Consider the following 20,247-nt stretch of genomic DNA (forward strand, 5'->3'; position numbering starts at 1 on the left):
GAATCGCAAATGCCTTTGTATCTGAAGCCCTTCCTCAAAGTCAGTCAAGTTCCACGCACGGTTTATCCAGCAATACTGTATGCACTTCCGGGAGAACATTTGTTTTCACAAAATGAAGACTTGCAAGTGGAGGTTTCAGGATAGCTGTACAGAATCCACAGGGACAAGTTGAAATGCAGTGTATCTGTGTCAATTGACTCTTTTCGGTTGTGGAGAAGTAGGAGGAAGAATTTACTTGTTAAAACTCTCAACGAGTTAGCCAGGAGTCAAACCTAAACTCTTCTGATCCGTAGTCAGACGCGTAATCCATTGCGGTATTAGCCCACTGTGACGTAAACTTACATTACATTTCAGGGTGCTGCATGAAAAGGCAATGTGTCAGTACTCTGTAGAACGATATGTTGAAAATGACAGTAAAATAACTGGGTGAGTCCTAGGTAGTGTGCATTCTAAAACTATGATGATCAAAGGACAGGTAGTGTGCATTCTAAAACTATGATGATCTACTATGATGATCAAAGGACAGGTAGTGTGCATTCTAAAACTATGATGATCTACTATGATGATCAAAGGACAGGTAGTGTGCATTCTAAAACTATGATGATCAAAGGAGAGGCTGGTCAAGCCAAGAGGAATCACAAAAAAGTTGTTCTGTTCGCCACTGTGACATGACCACTATACGATCATGGCCACTTACTTGCCTGAGACACCAGCTTCTTGTTGTAGAATGTCTTCAGCACTGAATCTCAAATGCCTTTGCATCTGAAGCCCTTCCTCAAAGTCAGTCAAGTTCCACGCACGGTTTATCCAGCAATACTGTATGCACTTCCGGGAGAACATTTGTTTTCACAAAATGAAGACTTGCAAGTGGAGGTTTCAGGATAGCTGTACAGAATACACAGGAACAAGTTGAAATGCAGTGTAACTGTGTCAATTGACTCTTTTCGGTTGTGGAGTAGTAGGAGGAAGAATTTACTTACACTTGTTAAAACTCTCAACGAGTTAGCCAGGAGTCGAACCTAAACTCTTCTGATCCGTACTCAGACGCGTAATCCATTGCGGCACTAGCCCACTGTGACATAGACTTACATTTTATTTCAGGGTGCTGCATGAAAAGGCAATGTGTCAGTACTCTGTAGAACGATATGTTGAAAATGACAGTAAAATAACTGGGTGAGTCCTGGGTAGTGTGCATTCTAAAACTATGATGATCAAAGGACAGGTAGTGTGCATTCTAAAACTATGATGATCTACTATGATGATCAAAGGACAGGTAGTGTGCATTCTAAAACTATGATGATCTACTATGATGATCAGAGGACAGGTAGTGTGCATTCTAAAACTATGATGATCTACTATGATGATCAAAGGACAGGTAGTGTGCATTCTAAAACTATGATGATCTACTATGATGATCAAAGGACAGGTAGTGTGCATTCTAAAACTATGATGATCAAAGGAGAGGCTGGTCGAGCCAAGAGGAATCACAAAAAAGTTGTTCTGTTCGCCACTGTGACATGACCACTATACGATCATGGCCACTTACTTGCCTGAGACACCAGCTTCTTGTTGTAGAATGTCTTCAGCACTGAATCTCAAATGCCTTTGTATCTGAAGCCCTTCCTCAAAGTCAGTCAAGTTCCACGCACGGTTTATCCAGCAATACTGTATGCACTTCCGGGAGAACATTTGTTTTCACAAAATGAAGACTTGCAAGTGGAGGTTTCAGGATAGCTGTACAGAATCCACAGGGACAAGTTGAAATGCAGTGTAACTGTGTCAATTGACTCTTTTCGCTTGTGGAGAAGTAGGAAGAAGAATTTACTTGTTAAAACTCTTAACGAGTTAGCCAGGAGTCAAACCTAAACTCTTCTGATCCGTAGTCAGACGCGTAATCCATTGCGGCACTAGCCCACTGTGACATAAACTTACATTAAATTTCAGGGTGCTGCATGAAAAGGCAATGTGTCAGTACTCTGTAGAACGATATGTTGAAAATGACAGTAAAATAACTGGGTGAGTCCTGGGTAGTGTGCATTCTAAAACTATGATGATCAAAGGACAGGTAGTGTGCATTCTAAAACTATGATGATCTACTATGATGATCAGAGGACAGGTAGTGTGCATTCTAAAACTATGATGATCTACTATGATGATCAAAGGACAGGTAGTGTGCATTCTAAAACTATGATGATCTACTATGATGATCAAAGGACAGGTAGTGTGCATTCTAAAACTATGATGATCAAAGGAGAGGCTGGTCGAGCCAAGAGGAATCACAAAAAAGTTGTTCTGTTCGCCACTGTGACATGACCACTATACGATCATGGCCACTTACTTGCCTGAGACACCAGCTTCTTGTTGTAGAATGTCTTCAGCACTGAATCTCAAATGCTTTTGTATCTGAAGCCCTTCCTCAAAGTCAGTCAAGTTCCACGCACGGTTTATCCAGCAATACTGTATGCACTTCCGGGAGAACATTTGTTTTCACAAAATGAAGACTTGCAAGTGGAGGTTTCAGGATAGCTGTACAGAATCCACAGGGACAAGTTGAAATGCAGTGTAACTGTGTCAATTGACTCTTTTCGCTTGTGGAGAAGTAGGAGGAAGAATTTACTTGTTAAAACTCTCAACGAGTTAGCCAGGAGTCAAACCTAAACTCTTCTGATCCGTAGTCAGACGCGTAATCCATTGCGGCACTATCCCACTGTGACATAAACTTACATTAAATTTCAGGGTGCTGCATGAAAAGGCAATGTGTCAGTACTCTGTAGAACGATATGTTGAAAATGACAGTAAAATAACTGGGTGAGTCCTGGGTAGTGTGCATTCTAAAACTATGATGATCAAAGGACAGGTAGTGTGCATTCTAAAACTATGATGATCTACTATGATGATCAAAGGACAGGTAGTGTGCATTCTAAAACTATGATGATCAAAGGAGAGGCTGGTCAAGCCAAGAGGAATCACAAAAAAGTTGTTCTGTTCGCCACTGTGACATGACCACTATACGATCATGGCCACTTACTTGCCTGAGACACCAGCTTCTTGTTGTAGAATGTCTTCAGCACTGAATCTCAAATGCCTTTGTATCTGAAGCCCTTCCTCAAAGTCAGTCAAGTTCCACGCACGGTTTATCCAGCAATACTGTATGCACTTCCGGGAGAACATTTGTTTTCACAAAATGAAGACTTGCAAGTGGAGGTTTCAGGATAGCTGTACAGAATCCACAGGGACAAGTTGAAATGCAGTGTAACTGTGTCAATTGACTCTTTTCGCTTGTGGAGAAGTAGGAGGAAGAATTTACTTGTTAAAACTCTCAACGAGTTAGCCAGGAGTCAAACCTAAACTCTTCTGATCCGTAGTCAGACGCGTAATCCATTGCGGCACTAGCCCACTGTGACATAAACTTACATTAAATTTCAGGGTGCTGCATGAAAAGGCAATGTGTCAGTACTCTGTAGAACGATATGTTGAAAATGACAGTAAAATAACTGGGTGAGTCCTGGGTAGTGTGCATTCTAAAACTATGATGATCAAAGGACAGGTAGTGTGCATTCTAAAACTATGATGATCTACTATGATGATCAAAGGACAGGTAGTGTGCATTCTAAAACTATGATGATCTACTATGATGATCAAAGGACAGGTAGTGTGCATTCTAAAACTATGATGATCAAAGGAGAGGCTGGTCAAGCCAAGAGGAATCACAAAAAAGTTGTTCTGTTCGCCACTGTGACATGACCACTATACGATCATGGCCACTTACTTGCCTGAGACACCAGCTTCTTGTTGTAGAATGTCTTCAGCACTGAATCTCAAATGCCTTTGTATCTGAAGCCCTTCCTCAAAGTCAGTCAAGTTCCACGCACGGTTTATCCAGCAATACTGTATGCACTTCCGGGAGAACATTTGTTTTCACAAAATGAAGACTTGCAAGTGGAGGTTTCAGGATAGCTGTACAGAATCCACAGGGACAAGTTGAAATGCAGTGTGTTGGGGTTGTATCAAGTCAACTTTGGTCATATTCTTTAATAATTATACTTAAATATTAATAATATAATTAATATATCATTAAACTATGTTTAATCTTGTTTTGGGGCACCAACCTGTAATAAGGTAAATTTAACCAAAATATCACTCAAATCAGTCTCAAATTAGTTATTTAATTACTAATATTATTAATAATGAATAACTATATTTAATAAATTGAAGGCGTGAAATCCGTACACAAAGCCTTCACACCCAGCTTATATCACAATGCAAATACACCAGTCACCACAAACAACTGCTCTCTTAAATTATAACAGAATTTATTTAAACCAAGCAACATCAACCCAAAATCAAGTAACTTAATTAAACAAATAACTATTATAAACTAATCTAAGCAACAAACATTATCAAGCAAAGGCTTGTGGATGAGGTGTAAATGTGTGTGTGTGCAGATGAGTATGTATGTAGATGTGTGAGAGAGAGAGAGAGAGAACAAGATGGTGGAGAGAGACAATGCACCATGTGGCTTCATCACATGGTGACAAAAATGGTGGACAACAAAGGAAGCCGTGTGGCTACCTTTTGAAATAGTTTGAGCTCTCTGAGCTGAGTTCAGTAACTGTTACTTAAACACCAGAAAGCCAGTGGCCGGACTTTGATTCAACGGCGGGTACACTGGTCTTTCTGATTGTGAAAGCTGTTGACTGAAGGTAAACTAGCATAGCATTAAACACATAGACGAACACAGCAGTTCATTACAATAGAACAAATGCAGTAGCTTACAACAGATAATATACAGAATGTGACGTGTCGTCAACAATGATGCATAATTATCAGTGGTTATAAAAGAAACATAACTATTTCTGAAACTATTTCTGCCCAGACCAAAGCTCTTACTTGGGGTAACTCCTGGTGATCGTTGCAAAGTTGGTTAGATCGTCACTCTGTTGAATGTTAAATCAACAGATTCAGGCAGGTTTCCTTCGTGGCAGATGTAGGAGGAGGGTAGCGGGATTCAGATCTTCGACCAGAGCGCTGCTCTATAGGGTCTTCTGGTTGCAGGAGCCGAGTTCTTTATGTGTCCTTGTGGATTCAGGGATCAGTGGGCTTCCTTCAGCGCTCCTGTCCAGTTGCGTTCAATGACATCTTACGAAAAATCAAAGGAAAGAAACTCTTCTTTTTGCTCGAACCTGATAGCATCTGATTGCGCCCAAAACTCCTAAAAATATGCAGTGGAAGTAGTCAGCTGAATCCTCTGATGCTTGAATTCAGCATGTGAAGAGCTACCTATACTGACTAACCTCAGCTCTGGAGTTTAACCTATGTAAGTCAAGAGGAGGAAAGGCTTTGTCTCGAATGCTGGAGTCCATCATATGGAGAGGGTATCCTCTGGTGTCGGCAGACCACACTTGAAGAGAAGGAAGCAATGCCTGGTGATTGCTTTTAAAGCCTGGAGCTGCCTGTGGGTTTACCTCAGGCCTCCTCCAATGAGGATAGAGAATTCAGACACCCCCCCCACTTTTCACACCTATTTGTTGGTTTCTGTTGGGGGGTTGCTGGGCTAAGACCCCTTTGTTCAGTTCCCTCCAAAATACTCTAGTCAGGCTTGAGAACTGTGATACAGGCCTGAGTCGCTTGTCCCATGCACATGGCTGAGGCCCAACAAGTGTAACTGTGTCAATTGACTCTTTTCGGTTGTGGAGAAGTAGGAGGAAGAATTTACTTGTTAAAACTCTCAATGAGTTAGCCAGGAGTCAAACCTAAACTCTTCTGATCCGTAGTCAGACACGTAATCCATTGCGGCACTAGCCCACTGTGACATAAACTTACATTAAATTTCAGGGTGCTGCATGAAAAGGCAATGTGTCAGTACTCTGTAGAACGATATGTTGAAAATGACAGTAAAATAACTGGGTGAGTCCTGGGTAGTGTGCATTCTAAAACTATGATGATCAAAGGACAGGTAGTGTGCATTCTAAAACTATGATGATCTACTATGATGATCAAAGGACAGGTAGTGTGCATTCTAAAACTATGATGATCTACTATGATGATCAAAGGACAGGTAGTGTGCATTCTAAAACTATCATGATCTACTATGATGATCAAAGTAGAGGCTAGTCAAGCCAAGAGGAATCACAAAAAAGTTGTTCTGTTCGCCACTGTGACATGACCACTATACGATCATGTCCACTTACTTGCCTGAGACACCAGCTTCTTGTTGTAGAATGTCTTCAGCACTGAATCTCAAATGCCTTTGTATCTGAAGCCCTTCCTCAAAGTCAGTCAAGTTCCACGCACGGTTTATCCAGCAATATTGTATGCACTTCCGGGAGAACATTTGTTTTCACAAAACGAAGACTTGCAAGTGGAGGTTTCAGGATAGCTGTACAGAATCCACAGGGACAAGTTGAAATGCAGTGTAACTGTGTCAATTGACTCTTTTCGGTTGTGGAGAAGTAGGAGGAAGAATTTACTTGTTAAAACTCTCAACGAGTTAGCCAGGAGTCGAACCTAAACACTTCTGATCTGTAGTCAGACACGTAATCCATTGCGGCACTAGCCCACTGTGACATAAACTTACATTACATTTCAGGGTGCTGCATGAAAAGGCAATGTGTCTGTACTCTGTAGAACGATATGTTGAAAATGACAGTAAAATAACTGGGTGAGTCCTGGGTAGTGTGCATTCTAAAACTATGATGATCAAAGGACAGGTAGTGTGCATTCTAAAACTATGATGATCTACTATGATGATCAAAGGACAGGTAGTGTGCATTCTAAAACTATGATGATCTACTATGATGATCAAAGGACAGGTAGTGTGCATTCTAAAACTATGATGATCTACTATGATGATCAAAGGACAGGTAGTGTGCATTCTAAAACTATGATGATCAAAGGAGAGGCTGGTCAAGCCAAGAGGAATCACAAAAAAGTTGTTCTGTTCGCCACTGTGACATGACCACTATACGATCATGGCCACTTACTTGCCTGAGACACCAGCTTCTTGTTGTAGAATGTCTTCAGCACTGAATCTCAAATGCCTTTGTATCTGAAGCCCTTCCTCAAAGTCAGTCAAGTTCCATGCACATTTTATCCAGCAATGGGTGAGTCCTGGGTAGTTTCCCATCCGGGAAAACATTTGTTTTCACGAAATGTGGACTTGCAAGAGGAGGTTTCAGGATAGCTGTCAAGAATCCACAGGGACATGTTGGAATGCAGCGTAACTGTGTCAGTTGATTCTTTTCGGTTGTGGAGAAGTATGAGGAAGAACTGATTTACACTTGTTAAAACTCTCAACGAGCTAGCCAGGAGTTGAACCTAGAACCGAAAGAACAGCTTCTTGTTGTAGAATGTTTTCAGCACTGAATCTCAAAAGCCTTTGTATCTGAAGCCCTTCCTCAAAGTCAGTCAAGTTCCACGCACATTTTATCCAGCAATGCTGTATGCACTTCTGGGAAAACATTTGTTTTCACAAAATGTGGACTTGCAAGAGGAGGTTTCAGGATAGCTGTCAAGAATCCACAGGGACATGTTGGAATGCAGCAAAACTGTGTCAGTTGATTCTTTTCGGTTGTGGAGAAATACGAGGAAGAACTGATTTACACTGGTTAAAACTCTCAACGAGCTAGCCAGGAGTCGAACCTAGAATCTTCTGATCCGTAGTCAGACGCATTATCCAGGAGTCGAACCTAGAATCTTCTGATCCGTAGTCAGACGCGTTGTGACATAACCTTTCACAGTGCTGCATGCAAAGGCAATGTGTCTGTACTCTGTAGAACGATCTACTATGATGATCAAAGGACAGGTAGTGTGCATTCTAAAACTATGATGATCAAAGGACAGGTAGTGTGCATTCTAAAACTATGATGATCAAAGGACAGGAAGTGTGCATTCTAAAACTATGATGATCAAAGGGGAGGCTGGTGAAGCCAAGAGGAATCTCAAACAAGGTATTCTGTTTGCCATGACCCGGATTCAAACCGGGGTTACTGCAGCCACAACGAAGAGTACTAACCACTAAACTATCAGAGCCACACAAATGCCTGAAAGAACAGCTTCTTGTTGTAGAATGTTTTCAGCACTGAATCTCAAATGCATTTGTATCTGAAGCCCTTCCTCAAAGTCAGTCAAGTTCCATGCACATTTTATCCAGCAATGGGTGAGTCCTGGGTAGTTTCCCTTCCGGGAAAACATTTGCTTTCACGAAATGTGGACTTGCAAGAGGAGGTTTCAGGATAGCTGTCAAGAATCCACAGGGACATGTTGGAATGCAGCGTAACTGTGTCAGTTGATTCTTTTCGGTTGTGGAGAAGTACGAGGAAGAACTGATTTACACTGGTTAAAACTCTCAACGAGCTAGCCAGGAGTCGAACCTAGAATCTTCTGATCCGTAGTCAGATGCGTTATCCATTGCGCCACTAGCCCACTGTGACATGACCTTTCACAGTGCTGCATGCAAAGGCAATGTGTCTGTACTCTGTATGTTGAAAATGTCAGTAAAGTAAATGGGTGAGTCCTGGGTAGTGTGCATTCTAAAACTATGATGATCTACTATGATGATCAAAGGACAGGTAGTGTGCATTCTAAAACTATGATGATCAAAGGACAGGTAGTGTGCATTCTAAAACTATGATGATCAAAGGACAGGTAGTGTGCATTCTAAAACTATGATGATCAAAGGACAGGTAGTGTGCATTCTAAAACTATGATGATCAAAGGACAGGTAGTGTGCATTCTAAAACTATGATGATCAAAGGAGAGGCTGGTGAAGCAAAGAGGAATCACAAACAAGGTATTCTGTTTGCCATTTGTGCCATGACCCGGATTTGAATCGGGGTTACTGCGGCCACAATGCAGAGTACTAACCACTATACTATCACAGCCACACAAATGCCTGAAAGAACAGCTTCTTGTTGTAGAATGTTTTCAGCACTGAATCTCAAATGCCTTTGTATCTGAAGCCCTCAAAGTCAGTCAAGTTCCATGCACAGTTTATCCAGCAATGCTGTATGCACTTCCGGGAAAACATTTGTTTTCACAAAATGTGGAGTTGCAAGAGGAGGTTTCAAGATAGCTGTCAAGAATCCACAGGGACATGTTGGAATGCAGCGTAACTGTGTCAGTTGACTATTTTCGGTTGTGGAGAAGTATGAGGAAGAACTGATTTACACTTGTTAAAACTCTCAACGAGCTAGCCAGGAGTTGAACCTAGAACTGAAAGTACAGCTTCTTGTTGTAGAATGTTTTCAGCACTGAATCTCAAATGCCTTTGTATCTGAAGCCCTTCCTCAAAGTCAGTCAAGTTCCACGCACATTTTATCCAGCAATGCTGTATGCACTTCTGGGAAAACATTTGTTTTCACGAAATGTGGACTTGCAAGAGGAGGTTTCAGGATAGCTGTCAAGAATCCACAGGGACATGTTGGAATGCAGCGTAACTGTGTCAGTTGATTCTTTTCGGTTGTGGAGAAGTACGAGGAAGAACTGATTTACACTGGTTTAAACTCTCAACGAGCTAGCCAGGAGTCGAACCTAGAATCTTCTGATCCGTAGTCAGACGCGTTATCCATTGCGCCACTAGCCCACTGTGACATGACCTTTCACAGTGCTGCATGCAAAGGCAATGTGTCTGTACTCTGTATGTTGAAAATGTCAGTAAAGTAAATGGGTGAGTCCTGGGTAGTGTGCATTCTAAAACTATGATGATCTACTATGATGATCAAAGGACAGGTAGTGTGCATTCTAAAACTATGATGATCAAAGGACAGGTAGTGTGCATTCTAAAACTATGATGATCAAAGGAGAGGCTGGTGAAGCAAAGAGGAACCACAAACAAGGTATTCTGTTTGCCATTTGTGCCATGACCCGGATTTGAACTGGGGTTACTGCGGCCACAACGCAGAGTACTAACCACTATACTATCACAGCCACACAAATGCCTGAAAGAACAGCTTCTTGTTGTAGAATGTTTTCAGCACTGAATCTCAAATGCCTTTGTATCTGAAGCCCTCAAAGTCAGTCAAGTTCCATGCACAGTTTATCCAGCAATGCTGTATGCACTTCTGGGAAAACATTTGTTTTCACAAAATGTGGAGTTGCAAGAGGAGGTTTCAAGATAGCTGTCAAGAATCCACAGGGACATGTTGGAATGCAGCGTAACTGTGTCAGTTGACTATTTTCGGTTGTGGAGAAGTATGAGGAAGAACTGATTTACACTTGTTAAAACTCTCAACGAGCTAGCCAGGAGTTGAACCTAGAACCGAAAGAACAGCTTCTTGTTGTAGAATGTTTTCAGCACTGAATCTCAAATGCCTTTGTATCTGAAGCCCTTCCTCAAAGTCAGTCAAGTTCCACGCACATTTTATCCAGCAATGCTGTATGCACTTCCGGGAAAACATTTGTTTTCACAAAATGTGGAGTTGCAAGAGGAGGTTTCAAGATAGCTGTCAAGAATCCACAGGGACATGTTGGAATGCAGCGTAACTGTGTCAGTTGACTATTTTCGGTTGTGGAGAAGTATGAGGAAGAACTGATTTACACTGGTTAAAACTCTCAACGAGCTAGCCAGGAGTTGAACCTAGAACCGAAAGAACAGCTTCTTGTTGTAGAATGTTTTCAGCACTGAATCTCAAATGCCTTTGAAGTGTCTGATGTAACTAGGACAGAGATAATATAAGTTTACAACGGGTGCGTCTTGTGATAGTATCTGAAGGAGATTTAGGAGTCCCCTCAGGTGGAATGTTTAAATTGAGGTATTGTATAGGAGTATTGCCACATGTGGTTGTGTAACGTGATGTTTTATGACCCATGACGAAAAGCGGATGTTTGGATGCATATAAGCAATTGTCTCTGTGTGTTCGAGAGAGATCATTATTGGCTTCTTGATCCTCCTGGTCAGACGTGACCAGTGATGCTGTTTCTTGCTTAAATAAAATTATACTCTTTGAAAGCAAGTCAGTCTCAACGGCGAATTTCTTCATCATCAAACATATCAACAACAAGGAAATCCACATCAATTTTGGCGTCACGGAACAGGATCGGTTGGGGCCTTCTGCAGGGGACCACAGCTTGTTTATTATTTCCATCACTTCGTAAGTGTTTCTTTCTTTTTTTTCTGCACATATTGCGGAGCTGTTTCTGTCGTCTATCGGCAATTTTGGCCGCACTGTCAAAGAACTGAAGTGCAATGATGTGTTGATGTTGGAGTAATTCTCCGTCTAAATTGGGGTTTATTGAGTTAAAAAGTATATAGATAAAGGGGAATAAAATAAAGAAGAGATAAATAAGAGAAGAAGAGATAAAAAGTTGAAAGGTAATGATAGCATAAGCGCAACTAGTAACGAGACCAGTTAGCTAAAAAACTATGCAAGTTTAACAAGGACAGGGCCCGTATCCTCTTAACAGTAAGTCATGTGTAAATTAGACACTGAAGTGAAAGTTGGCTTTAAGAAGTAGTCAAATTTGAGTAAAAATAAAACAAAGGGGATCCCTGGCCAGGGTATTTGAATAGATGATAAACGTATAATGTAGGAAAATAAAAGAGAAGAAATAAAGATGAGAAGTGTAAAGATGAGAAGTAAAAAGATGAAAAGTGAAGATAAGGAATAAAGATAAGAGTTTTGAGAAAAGTGGGAAAAAAGCGCTGAGTAAAGGAAAAAGTGTGCATTGAAGCATGCAGTGTGAAGTAATTTGTTAAAAGACAATTTGTTAAAAGTTTGACAGAAGTAAAAGATTTGATAGAGGAAAATTATAAATGAGTCGACTTCAAAATCTGAACTGAAGTGTGTGTGGCTGTTGAAGGGCTCTGTCTATGTCTGTGTCTTGTCTCTTGTGTTGTGATTTGGATGGTTTTGAGAGGTCTGTGTGGTGTGAAGATGTGTATTTGATCCGGAAATGTTCTTGTATATGTGTGATCGACAAATAGAATAGATGTATTAATAAATAGGCATATGTAGCAGGTGATTGGTTAAAAGGCGATTTAGTAACTTATAAGAGGGGACATTTTTGCTTCATCAGTGATAAAAAATATGAGCCTTTGTTTCAGAGGACTTTTACTTATCTGATCTTCATCAGTGTTAAAAACCTATGAGCCCTTTGTTTCAGGGGACTTTATATATTAAATTTGATAAAAATCTATGAGCCCCTCAGAGGATGTTTGTTTAATCTGATAAATACACATGAGCCTAATAAAGGACGTTTATACATAGCATAAGTGTATATAGTATCTGTTTTTAAGAAGTGGAGAGACCAGCGAGGATAGTCTGTACACATTCAGGTAGCAAGATTAGAGAAAAGAACAGAAAAATTCCTGATAAAGTTTAGAACTGCTGGCTGATTGGAGTGTGAACTTCTCTTTCTGTCTGTTTGTGCGTATGTGTGTGTTCACATTAAAATAGGTGGAGAGAATATATTTTCTATTTGGCTGTTGATTGGGAGGATATTGTGCTGATTTCTGTGTGTGCATAGACTCTGTGCACAGGGGTGGAGCAGTGATCTTAAAAGTGTGTGTGTTCTGTGCTAGTATATTACCACCCTCTAGGAAATCAACACATTCTGTTTCATTTAATGTCCAATAACTAAGTTTAGCTGAAACATCATATAACAAGACAAAGTTACAAAAGATAATTAGACACTAACTTTATGAACATCCATTGTGAGTAACCCAGTCAGCTCTAGAAACCAGATTCAAAACGGTTCTTTGTGATGCCATTATTTTGCTTTTCTTATTGCCTTACGCCTTAGTCTCTTTATTTCCGGTCTTCACATAAAATGTGCTTTTATTTAGAAAAACTGCAAAGGGGACTTCTGCTACATCGTAAAGTTATGGGAGTAAATACATACAGCTAAAATAACAACCAAGAGGAGAAAATGTTACACTTAGGCTGTTTTGTGAGGTGGATTTATCTTAAAAACCTCTGTTTGAGTGACTTACTCTCTTTCAGAAGGATGCTACATGCAGCATGTTTCCATGTGTGAGCTCTGAGCTCTGACTCAGTGATGAGTGACAGGAGGATTAAATGCAAATGTAACCTTACCGTGCTTCAACTGTAATCAAATAGATATGATTGGCTTAGTTGTCACTTAATAAATCTTACTTGACCGATAAGTTTTCTTTTAATGACTCCACTAGTAAAAAGTGTACATTTTAGTGAAAGTAGGGGTGTCACAGCACCCACAACACCCACGGGTGAGATGCGCTTGTCTGTGCATTAAATGCACTAGGTTTGGACCATAGGGTTTGGAGACGATGTTAACCCTTTGACAGCCAGGTTAGACTGGAAGCCCTTGCTAAAATTAGGAGGCGGGTCCAAGAGGCGTTGCCTCACATAGAAAGCCAATTAGATTACTCCTTTTGAAGAGGAGTGGAGAGAGAGCCCTTCCTCCTCTCTCTTCTCTCTGTGGGACACAGAGGGAAGGAAAACACACCCCCAGTAGGGAGACAGCCTTTGCAATAGATAAAAAAAAAAATAGAGAAAGATTACAGATAATGTGTGCATATTTTACTGAATTGTTATTGCATTGTCTATATGGATTCAGAGTGATTAAACTTTTGTTTTGTTTTCTTTCTGTTTTCTCTGTTTCTCTCTACTATGCTGTGTGAGAGCTAAAGGGAAGACAGACAGATGGATTGTGTCTGAACTGGATCAGTCTAAAAAAGGCAGATGAGGAGAGACCTGGGGGGTACTTCACAAACACTGGAAGCTTGCGGATGACAGCATGTAGGGATCCTGAATCCAGCTTGATCAAGGCCAGTGCGGTTTTATCCACAAACTCTTTCAACAAACACCTGAACTTTTCTATCTGTGTATACACATTTTTTATAGTCAACATCTTTGATACATGCTTAGTCTGTTTTCGCATAGAGGCTTACATTGTTTCTTCTATGTATCACATTACAATTATATAGGAGGAAGTCTTGGCAACAGACTGACTAATTGAAGCATTTGGTCAATAATGGAGTATTTTTGATTTGATTGATCATTTATGGAAAAGTTGATTTGATTCAAATGCAGTTGAGTGCTGTGAATGCTGGTTTCATTGTCTGAGTATGGTCTAGCTTGACCTGGGCTATTTTGAGATGGAGCATTGACATTATTTCCATAATTTTAAAGATAAATAAGTGTGATTAGATGCACTAGGTGATAAAGAAGTGCTTTTGCTTTTATAGTAAGAAGGCTTTGGTCTCCTTTGGGGTTGGCAAATTCATTCACTTTAAAGTGTGGTAACAGTACTTTCTAAATAGTTTGACTTACAATACGAGGAACTAAGAGGGTCATTGTAATGTCAAAGATGGACACCAAAATTACAAAATCAATCACTCCTGTTGATGTAGTACAGAAGACTAATCCTCTTGTTAAAGATATTCCAAAAATATCAGAAAAATGGAGTAAGCGTTGGCCTGACATTGACCAGCCTTGGCCAGTGGAGGGGACTTTGAACCCGGATGTGATCAAAACAATACAGGTACTTGTGTCTGTATACAAGGTAAAGCAGAAGAAGGGGAAAAAAGGAAAAAGGCGTATGGAGAAAAGACAAACTGAGCTTGGAGTTCTGCAGTTGTTTGAAAATGAAGGACAGAAACTGTTAGAAGCTGCAAATGAAAAAAGAGGCCGCGGTATGCAAGAAATACAGAAAAATGATAAGGCAGTGGGTAAGTTAATGGAGAAGGTTAACACACCCTTCTCACATACTGCCTTAGTAAAGAAGCCCCCGCCTTATGAGAAGGAAGTGAAGTTTACTGATGTTTACCCTCAGCTCCCAGTGATTATACAGAAGGGCAACTATCACATCACAGACGAGGATGAACAAATAATCGAGAAGGGAAAGGCTACAACGACCATAGAAATGTACCCAAGCTCCGACAGCAAACACAAAAAGAGCCGTTTGAGAAGTTGGAGCGGTCAGCAGTTCAGACGACTGGACATAGAGGATGACAGTGAGAGTGATTCGGATGAAGCTGTTGGTGGATATGACCCAGCAGTAAGACGGATGTTGGCTAAAGCGGAGAAAAAAGGAGACAAGCCAATAAGAAGAGTGGATCCAGGAAAGGACGACACAGATGTGAGCAATGATGATGAAGACTCAGAGAGAGAAGGTCCTTCATATCTTCACCCATTAGCAGCCGGTTCAGGGGTGGAAGATGATGGATGCAGCGCTTTAAGAGAGGTGGAGAGAACTATAGATAGATGCCTTGTGAAAATGAATGAATCTACCTGTCCAGCAACCCAGCATGTCTTGGAAAGGCAACTAGAGGAACTGAAAAAAACACGGAAGAAAATACAGAAGAAGTCTCAAAGGTCTGACACTTTGGGGTATGAATTACGTCCAAGAAAAGAAAAGAGATTCAATAAAATGTGTCTAGTAATTGTGCGAGGTCAAAATTTAGAGTATAAACCTTGGCAAAGTACAGACATGTCAAACATACTTGAAAAATTACCCACTCTTCAAGATGGAGCGCATCCTTGGATTTCGAAGTTGGAAGAGGTTTTGGTGGGAACACAGCCTGCCATGGGAGACATTAAGAGACTCTTGGCTAGCCTCATTGGGGTCCCAGCGATGGAGGAAATCCTACAGGCGGCAGGCCTTAATAGATATGTGGCGACTGCAGTATATGATCCGGAATTGTTGGCTGCCAGTAGAGGTCGGATGTAGAGGAGTATAGAGAGATGTTGAGGTTGGAGAGGACTTTTCTGTTGTTTACAGGAAAGGTCAAGGAGTTAGATTTATGTTGAAGGAATTGTAAGGTAGAATAGTGAAGGTTCAGGAAGTAGAGAGATAAGTGAATGCTCAGATAATAAAATTGTTAGACCTGCTAGGTCTGATGATCCAGAAAGCACATGGTTTAGCCCGTGTGCAAGGGGGGAGTTAGGAGAAAGATTAAGAAAGAATATGGTTTTTGGGTACTGTATTTGCTTGAACAGATTGATTATGTCATAAGCAGGTGTACTATCTGTCTAAAAAAACAATGTTAGGACGCCAACAGGTCCTATGCGTGAGTTAGTTGTGGATTTTGTTGACATGATAAGACCGGTAGGAGGTAAAAGATACATGTTAGTTGTTGTGGACAGATTTTCAAGGTGGCCTGAGGCCTGTCCAACTAAGCGGAAAGATGCTCAGTCTGTTGCCAAGTTTTTGTGTCGTGAGGTTATAAGCAGGTGGGGACTCCCAGATCGCATATCCTCAGATAATGGGAAAGAGTTCGTGGATAAAACAATAAGACTAATTCTGCAAAAATTGGGAATTAAACAACGTTTAGGAGCTGTTTATCATCCGCAAAGCCAAGGTGCTTGTGAAAAAATGAATGGTGTGTTAAAAAACCGCATTGTTAAAATCTGCCAACACACAGGTTTGAATTGGGTGGAAGCGCTTCCACTGGCGTTAATGGTGTGTCGTTCAAGTGGGCTCCGTGATTTGCGCATGACACCTCATGAGTTGGCAATGGGCAGACGGATGCCGACACCTTGTTTGCGTACAAGTGGCAAGGGTCCAAGTTTAGCCCTTTTAGAAGATGAAATGCGAGTGTATGTTAATTACATGGCTGCTTTACATAAGAGAATATACACATATGTCTCTGACAGGCAAAAACGAGAGGAGGTGCAAGAGAGACTCGATGAGCAAAAGACGAATGCAGTGCAACCTGGAGACAAGGTATTCGTGAAGGTATTTAGGAGGAAGTGGTTTAATGAACGCCGCGAAGGACCATTTGAAGTAGTCCGCAGTACGGGAACTGCAGTCCAGGTTAAAGGGTCTCCTACCTGGTATCATTTATCACATTGTGTTAAAGCGCCAACAGAAGAGGTTCCACGATCACAGAACCGAGATGTTGAAAGCGAAAGAGAGCCAACAGAAGCTACAGAAGCAGCAGAGGTTCATGCAGACCCCCAAGGTCAAGATCCGGAAGAAGGGATTGACCATGTTGGGGCTATGCATGATGATTTTGATTACACTTTTGATGATGTCAGGGATGACTTGTCTGTCCATGAGCAAGAAAGACGATTTGGTGACATTGATTTACAACATGTCCCAGAAACAACAGAGTCTATTTCTCAAGAGCATGAGTCAAAGACTCCAGAGGACTGTGATGCCTCTACAGGAAAATCCACAGACCCAGTTGGGCCAAGGAGTCCAAGGCCAACCCGAAGAAAGGTTAGACCAAAACGTTACGAGGACTAGAGTAGAAGTGACTTTGGGAAAGTCAGTTCAGCTCCCATGTCAGTGTACAAAGGAAAATAATGGGAAAGGGAAATTCCGAGTCAAGTGGGAAGATAGCCATGGTAAGGTTATTGATTTATTGGGGACATCACCACTAGAAAAGTATGTGTTGCTTAATGATCGAAGAAGGTCAAAGATTGAGGGAGACTGTAGTCTTTATTTACGTAGATCTCAGATTGAAGATCAAGGTGACTATAAGTGTACATATTATGACCCAAAATTAGTAAATATGGGAGAGCATAGTGTCCAATCGGGGTTAGGTTACAGAAACAGTATTGTGACTTTAGTGGTACTAAATGAAACTAGAATTGTAAAACCCCCGGTTGTTGAAGTAGGAAAACTATCAACTACCATATCAACTCTTCCGCTGATTGAGAAAATAAAGCAGACATCCACCTTTTCAAAACTGAAGGTTACTGACGTCATAGAGATATTGCGTCTAAATACAGCTGAGCCTCAAATGATTTCTACAACTCAAATTCCTGTAAACATTGTGATTAAAGCTACGTTAGGGAATTCAGCACGCCTTCCATGTAAATGTGGAAAATGGAATAATGATGATAATAATCCCCCTAATTGGAAAATGCCCGTGGTGAAGAAATAGTGCTAACAGGACCTGAAATTAATAGTGTGCCTCATGATCAAAGAAAGTATATTTTGTACAATCACATAAGGTTGTTTAGGGTTGTAGACGACTGTACACTTGTCCTAATCAATGTAACAGGGGAAGATCAGGGAGAATATACATGCACTTATTTGGATCCAGAGTTTAAATTTGTACCATATCACAATTATTGGGTAAAAGGGTATAGAACTCGTAAGATAATGCTTGTGGTAGAAGGCCTAGATCCTATTGAAGTAGTTACGGTGGCTAAAGAGGTTCAAAAGCAACTAGTCACTCCAAGGGTGACTGATGAACAGATGATGTCTACTACTGTAGCTCAGAGAATAACTAGTAGTATTAATGTATCAACTTTGGTTACTACTCTAGCTGCGAGTAATTTTACAAGTGAGGTTGTAAAGATGGGATCTACTATCAACGAAACAATGATGAGTTCTTCGGTGTCTACAAAGTCTGTAGGTATGATGTTGACATCTGTTGCTACATCTACATTAGTTAAGGCAGCTGAAACAATTCAGATGACTATGTCGAATCTGATTGGTGATTTTGTAGATGCTGACGGGACATCAGAAGTCATGACTAAACATCTTCATGCATTAGAGAAGCGTGAAACCCAATGGAAAGCTTATGGGTTTGATTCCTCGGTGTTGCAAATTGCAGACCCGTGGGCAAGTAGAAATATGTGGTACCAACAGTTGACTCACTCTGTTAGATTGGCTAGTAATTTGAGTGGTCCATGTGTCGTGAGAGTTCCAGCACCAGGCACATGGCCTTCAATTCTAGAGACGGTACCAGAACCTTTAACTTCTAAATGTCAAAATTATGCGCTATCGTGGTTGGTATTTAAGCAACAAGCACCATATGATTATTGGATGGCCGTGTCGGTGCATCTATTTACACCTCAACGGAATTGTGCTTGGTTGAAGAAGTTATCATATATAAATCTCCTTGATCAGTATGAAGATATTACGACAGCAGTCCCTGATCCTATGGAAGTGACACCTGTGAAGGTTAAATTTTGTTTTTGTTCAAATGGTACTCATGGTGGAGATGGTATGTTTATGGGAATATCAGAATGTGATAACTATATGATGCAATTTGGACGACGTGATCAAAGGGCTATTGATGACATGTATACAGTGACCTTCCATGCACCACATCGCCGACTGAGTAAAACTCTAAGTGTAAAGAATCAAACTTTACCGGGTAATTTTACCATAGGAACATTTAAAGATATCTGGTGGATTTGTGGCAATAAGGCATACTTATTTTTACCTTATGGTTGGATTGGATGTTGTTATATGGCACAGTTGAAACTTCCGTATGATGTTTTTGTTATTCAGAAGGGACAAGGGTCTGATGAGGATAACTCTACGACAATCTCTAGCAGTAGAAAGAAAAGAGATTTGGCACAATTTCACAACTTGGAGTCTTATCATTGGAGGATAAGTTTGGGAGAGAAATGGGGAATAGGATTGTTTCCATGGTATGGTGTTACATACTTAGCTGATCATATTGATAATATTACATATACCCTGCAAGGTTTTGCAAATGAGACCATAAAAGGTTTTGAATATTTGTCAAATACTCAGAGGAGTCATCGATTGACGTTGCTGAAACATGACATGGCTCTTGATTACATTTTGGCCAAACAAGGTGGCCTCTGTGTAGCTTTGAATCTAACTGGAGAAGCCTGTTACACTTTGATTCCTGATGCTACTGACAATATGACTAGTGTCATAGATGCTTTGAAACTAATTAGGGATTCATTTGGTCCATCAGAAAGAGCGGGATGGTCTGCGAATACCTGGTTACAAGACCAATTAGGACCAGTAGGAGCTATAGTGGTTCAGATTTTGGTGGCTACCCTTCTATCACTGTGTGTGATGTTTTGTTTTTGTACGCTGTTGTTGACCTTTGCTAAGGCTATGATATTGAGATGGGTAGGAGTTGTGATGCCAGGAGAAAACATTCAGATGCCGCTACTGAGTGGTAATGACCTAAGTGAAGGTGAGGAGGTCATAGAGATTGGAGAGAAATATCCATTTTTGAATATCTGAATTCAACATTGACTCACTATTATTTTGAACTGGAAGTGAATTGATAAAAGGGGGGAATTGAATATATTAATCATGTATATGTTAATCATGTAGTGGAATAAGGTGAAAGTATGATACAAAAATGAATATCTTTGATGGTTTTGTATGTACAAAGATACTGGCTGTTGATTTTTCTTCCCAGGATGATATTTGGGAGACCAATGTGAGGGTGGCTGATTGTCCAGAGATCCTTCAAGATTAATGGAGTTGAAACAACCAAACTTAAGAAAATGGAGGATGGAAATGGACAACGGAAACCTGAATGAAGACATCATGATGAGGGATTTCGATTGAAAAATCATTGAGGGTTTATTA

General features: G+C 40.7%; 2 non-coding genes across 2 annotated transcripts; both read right to left on the minus strand.

Moving 5' to 3' along the window:
* Window positions 1–8,351: 8,351 nt before the first annotated feature.
* Window positions 8,352–8,424, minus strand: trnar-acg (transfer RNA arginine (anticodon ACG)). The gene has a single exon. It is a non-coding gene; the product is annotated as a tRNA-Arg (tRNA).
* Window positions 8,425–9,510: 1,086 nt separating this feature from the next.
* trnar-acg (transfer RNA arginine (anticodon ACG)) lies at window positions 9,511–9,583 on the minus strand. Its single transcript has one exon. It is a non-coding gene; the product is annotated as a tRNA-Arg (tRNA).
* Window positions 9,584–20,247: the final 10,664 nt, after the last annotated feature.

The sequence above is a fragment of the Labrus bergylta genome, chromosome 14, assembly GCF_963930695.1.
Source record: "Labrus bergylta chromosome 14, fLabBer1.1, whole genome shotgun sequence".
Classification (NCBI taxonomy): domain Eukaryota; kingdom Metazoa; phylum Chordata; class Actinopteri; order Labriformes; family Labridae; genus Labrus; species Labrus bergylta.